The sequence below is a fragment of the Ricinus communis genome, chromosome 7 (genome assembly GCF_019578655.1).
Source record: "Ricinus communis isolate WT05 ecotype wild-type chromosome 7, ASM1957865v1, whole genome shotgun sequence".
Taxonomy (NCBI): Eukaryota; Viridiplantae; Streptophyta; class Magnoliopsida; order Malpighiales; family Euphorbiaceae; genus Ricinus; species Ricinus communis.
Genome location: NC_063262.1, coordinates 8,402,934 through 8,409,204, shown reverse-complemented (window position 1 = coordinate 8,409,204; position 6,271 = coordinate 8,402,934). Strand labels below are relative to the sequence as shown.

At 26.2% G+C, this 6,271-nt stretch overlaps 1 non-coding gene across 1 annotated transcript; it reads left to right on the top strand.

The window, feature by feature from the left end:
- The first annotated feature begins 765 nt into the window (after positions 1 to 765).
- Positions 766 to 872, top strand: LOC112536406. Its single transcript, XR_003080435.1, has one exon. It is a non-coding gene; the product is annotated as a small nucleolar RNA R71 (small nucleolar RNA).
- Positions 873 to 6,271: the final 5,399 nt, after the last annotated feature.

Here is a 6,271-nt window from a genome sequence, read left to right as displayed (position 1 = left end):
GGTCAATTTGATAGTTTCTCTTTCTTGAGCTCTTGAACAACTTCAACAATTTTATCATATTTAAACTTCTAAACATTTTATTGAAGTCTCAATGGAATCTGTCTTTTTCTCATGCCTCTTCATCCTATCATAAGAAGTCATCATAAATGATTGAAATGTTTCTTCCAAACTTGGCTACTTTTGCTCATTAGATTAAAAGGTTTGTTCTTAATCTTGAAATGAAGGATTGGAGTTCAGAATATTGGTCTTGGTAATAAGGTTGATTTGAATTCTTTAATATTTATGGTGGATTTTGGTCATTATATCTCCAAGAAAAATTTGGGTGATTCCTCAAACATGGATTATATGTGTTGGAATAAGGGTCATTTATAGGTTGTCTAGGTTGGTAAGAATTCAAAAAATTTGCTTTATATATTTCCTCTATAATTATCAAAGAATGAACAAATATTTAGCACCATGACCATAAATACCACAAATATTACAAACATCATTGCTTGGTGCATTTTTGGTTGAAGCAAGCATCTTAACTTGCTTAGTCCATTCAGCCAATTGCATGACCATCTCACTACTAGCTACTACTTCATTGACTCCTACTCTTTTTATCCTCACACTCTTTTGTTGAGAATTAGCTTCTAACATTTTAAAGATGTCATAAACCTCATCAATAGTCTTTTTTGACATAGCACCCCCAGCTGCAGTTTCAACCATACATTGATATTGTTGTGTTAACCATTATAAAATGATTAGTTAGTTACTAGGAGTGGGTATCCATGGTGTGGACATTACAATAAAAGTGATTTGAAGCGATCTCATACTTCAAGAAAGGATTCAGTATCCTTTTAATAAAAATTAGAAATTTCAGCTCTTAATTCTTTAGTCTTTTGATATGAGTAAAACCTACTCATAAACTTTTGATAAACTTCACCCTAAGTTCTTAAAGAATTTGGAGGCAAGGTCATTAACCAAGCATTTACTTTTTCTTCCAGTGAATAAAGAAAACACCTCATTCTCAATTGATCTTCATTTAATCCAGATAATGAAAAAATATGAACTATAGCATAAAATTCTCTGATAAATGTCAATGCATCTTCACTAGGCATACCATAGAATGAAGAAAGTATATTAAAATATATGTTCTTAAGTTTATAATTTCTAGATGCATCACCTATAACTATGCATGAAGTAGGCCGTGCATAATCTTTTATAGTTATTTGCCTTTCAACTCCTATTTATCTTGGTGGATTTTCCATAATATCAACTTCTTTTTTTTATTCTTCTTATAGTTTTTTTTCTACTAGGCATACAAAACAAAAGGAATTTTCAAATCTAAGAACATAAAAAAAAATTAAGAACAAAAAAAATACATAAAAAAATACAAAATACAAAACAAACAAACAAATAAACACAGGACAATTTTGACAATCAATCAATATAATAAAATTTGGACACAGTTCCCTGACAATGGCGCCAAAAGTTTGATGTGTCTAAATTAGTACTCGCAAATGCATGAACCATTTCTATAGTGAAATGGTAAATTCACCTCGAGGTCAATCTCTTAAAGAAGTATGAGACCACTAATTATATAGACTAATTACCAACACAAAACAATAAAAGTAAATCTGAACACTCTAAACCAATATTTTGAGAGAATATGATATTCATAAATAAAATTAACCAAACAATAAATAAATATGCAATATAAATGCTATAATTTAAAACTATATGATGAAAATAGTATTTAGCCTAGCCAATTACTTAGTAATCCTCTTGTTTTACATTAAGCCTATATCTAATGAATGAGATGGTGATTTGAATTTTTCTTTAGCCACTCAAACTAATGATGTAACTGAAGTTTCTTCCATAAACATAAATTTAAGCAAATATGGTGTCTCTAATATATTCAACCTAATTTTTTTTCATAACAATTACTATTATTAAATTAATATGATGGTTAACTAATAATAATAACTGAAACTAATAAAGATATGAAGGTAAAGAAATCACTCATTAAATAAATAAATAACAAGATTCATACAAAAGTAAAAAGGCTAAACTAAACACTTATAAAAACTAGTATAACATATTTAACCCATTGATCATGGTATTAAATAAAAATATATAAAAATAATAAAATAAAAACTCTCTTGAAATCCAGAATTCTTCAAGTAAGAAGATGATTGGTCCTCACAATCCACTTCTTGCAAAGCTTCTTAGATCTTAAAAGAAGAATGAAAAACTAAACTAAGTGTTTGTGGAAGATGAAATGTAGAGAATTGTAGATAAGAGAATAATGGACAAATATAGGTGGAGATGTAGCAGAGAGCATATATGAGATACCTCTCATCCTCTCCTTATAACTAGATTTATAGAGATGGACAGATATAGAGTAGAGTCCTCCTCCAAATAAGTTTCCTTAAAGATAAGTATACCCAATATAAGTCTATATAATAGATAAAACTATAGGTATCCTTATCTCCACCAAATATTAACTCTTAATATAAATCTTAATAATTATATAAAATGATAAAAATACCCTTCTTGGGTCTTGTATAATTCAGCTAGCATAACAAATAGCAAGTCCACATGTCTTAATCTTGGACCTTTGACAACAACAGTCATATTTAAGCTCTTTTTTGAGTATTTTTCTCCATATTTCACTCTCTTGGCTAATATTACTTGAAAATAGAGAATTAAACTTAAGTGAGGTAAAAGCACATACTTCCACCCTATTATATATAGAAAATATATCATTAAAGCTCTAAAATATCTTAAACAACTATATATAGTTTGGACCTATCAAAAGTTAATCATTAAATGGAAAATAATCAGATCTAAGATTTTCATTTTTCTTCATTGAAAGATAGATCAAGCAATAACAATCGCAGTTTATTTTAGATAGATCTTTGATTGTTTTGGTCGATATTGAGTTATAATTGATAAATCAATATCATTTCAGGATATTGATAATAGTTTAAAGAGTTTTGAGTTGAATTTTGCATATCACAACTAAAAATTGCAGGTAAACATAAAATCTAGAAAATGGTATATCTTCTATGCAAAAATACAGAAAACAATATCCGTTTATATACAAATGGTATATGTTATAAAATTTAGAACTTTTTTGAAACATTTTATAAATCATTAATATTAAGCTACAAATTGAATTTATATTATTGTTGAATTTATTAAGAATATAATTTATTTTATGTATAAGTCAATTTTGTTTTAAAAAGAAATATAAAAAATGTCATAAAGAGAGTTTTTTTTATAAATGTACAGTAAAAAGTATATGCTAGGTATATTTTGGGTATATATCAATTTAAATTTAAATTTATTTAATTTAAATATTTTAAGTTCAATAGTCATTTTTTATAGTAATAGATATAATATCACTTTTAATTGATTAATTTAGTTAAGATTTATATATAATAACACTCACTATTATTAGAAATTAAAAAAAGTCATTATGACAATTATTTTATTATTCTGTAATGAAATTATTAAATGTCTTATACATACAACATAATATGATAAAAATATGTAGAAGTAAATGAGACCCATTTGATAAAATATGAAATACATTACATATATATTTCAAATATAAAACATTTAAAAAGTAAATTCCTAAAAAATGGTATACATAACACTTATTTTAGTATCTATTGCATATATTTATAGTATACTTCAAATATTGACCCTTTTAAAGAAGGTAGAAAGTAACACCAAATGATATACGCTAAACAAATATATGGTAATATATGAAATATATATTTAGTATATCCAACTATTTTAATTCATATAGACTGCAGATTTATAAAAATAAAAATATAAACTCTTAAAAAATAGTACAGAATACACTTATCTTTTATATCTTAAATATAAAATTTGTATGTGAGCTATATGTTAAGTATATGTTAGGTATTCTAAAAAAATATATATGTTAAGTAATTTTTAATCAAAATTTCAATTTTTTTAACATATTTTCATTTTGAATTTTTTTCAGTAATAATAGATATAATATCAATGTTCATTCAATGTAATGAAATATATTTAATTTATGTTAATATATATTCTATATATATAATATACTTATATGTTTATATCTTTACAAAAACACAAGTAAAAGTTACAGTAAATGATATATATTCACAGATTGTGGTATATGTTTCATATATATTTAGTATATGTATAATATATAAATAGTATCTGAAATTGTTATTTAGTTTCTATTTTGTACCTTTGGTATCTACATAATTATAAGTTGGACCGCTATTTAACAGTTTACCAATTATAAGTATATTATCAAACATCATCAATGTATAACATAATTATATTTAATCCAATTTATTGGCCAACTCAAAAGGTCATTTCATTACTTGTCCATACGTAGGTAGTACCATTATAAGAAAAAAATAAAATAAAATAAATTAAATAACTAGCTAACAAGTCTTGAATTAATGATTCATGCTATCTCATTTCTTTGCTAGTTGTAAAATGATCCATCTACTCTTTCTTTGATCATTCTATAAATTCATTCACCTTCTCATTCTTCACTTTATATTTCTCAACATAGAAATGAAAAGAAACAATAATGTAAGCACAATATACATAAAAGTTCTAGCATATCAAAATAGTATTTATGTATATGTTTTGGTATCTATTCGTATATATAGTATATGTATACTATTTCGAGTATAATATCAAATCCATCAACGCCACAATCATTAAGACTATCATTAAGAGCAAAAAAGAAATTTATTCAGAAAATTCATCCAACATCTTAGGTGCATATTTAAAATATCAATTGCAATCATCTATCTTTTTATTACAAATCAACAAATCAAAAATTCAAAAATTTCTTCCAAATTAAAACATGCAACAAAAATTTATTCAAATAAAATTAGTTTGTCAAACACGCATAAAAAAGAGATTCACATCACTCGCTATTTTTTAGGAAAATAGTAAAGAAACGCTATAGTCAACTATAAAAAAGCAAAAAAGAAGAACCCATTATTCTTCCAACGTATTCATATCTATCGTTATTTCTATTATTTCATCTATCTCTCTAATTACAAAATACCAACCCTACTACTCATTTAACATTTATTTTGAAATCACAATAATGTCGAGACCCTTATAACATTGTTTGGGTAGTCCCTAAGCTTAAGCATACATTGACCACAAAAAATACAACTAAGTGTTGATGATGAAGCTCGAATTTTTTTAGTTTCAATTCAATATTTTTATCCTCTTCACCTTAATAAGATTTAACCATTAATTTGTAGCTATCATATTTAAGAGAAATTTAAGATGAAGCGAAAAAGACAAAGGAGTAGCCTATTACCAGAGAGAGAGAGAGAGAGAGAGAGAGAGAGAAAAGCAACTAAAAAAGGAAAAAAGAAAACAGAGCTAAATTATATACAAATCGTAAAGAAAAAAAAAGAGAAAAAGAGAGTTTAAGTATTTCTCAAAAAGAAGTTAGTATACATTTGAAAAAAAAAAACGCCTACAATATAAATGATATTATTCCAAAAAGACCATATTCTGCGTGATTTCCTTTTCTTTCTATGGGAATGGGAGGGGCTCTTACCTCTCAAAATTCTGCGTTTTGTCTTTTCTTTTCATAGTTTTGAGTGGCTCTCCCAAGTGATACTTCTTGAATAATATCTTTTAATTGATAATTAGTAGTCCAATATTTAGTTTATCATAAGGACATTAGAAAATTAATTCTTAGTATTTCCATTACCTTTAAAGAAGTACTCAAAATATAAATTGTTGTGTATATTCTTATTTGTATAATTAGGGTGATTCTATAGTGCACATGCTGTACTGATGTACGGTTATTTTTTTTAATCTTAGCTCTTGATTAAAATAACTAGCTACCTTCTAAATAGGTAAACAAATAAATTGATTTTGGTTGTGTGTGCGGCGGTACCAGGTGCGCACTTAAGTGTTTTTAGCGACTACAGCACTGTAAGGCTTTTCAACCTAATCGGAAATACACTAACTAGTCATTGAGACTAGCACGGAGATGGGAGTCGTCACCCGAATAATCACCGGGATACTTTTATTAATGAGTAGCTTTTCTCAGATTCCATAAGGAAGCTTAAGCCACAGACTTCAGAGATAGATCAGGAAGCCAACTTTCTTATTTATGTATATTAGTTTTTAAATTTATTATTTAACAAAATATTTTCTATAAATGTAAGCATTTTATACACAGACATGCCAAAGCAACATATAATACACCTAAATTTAGTCCATTTTATTC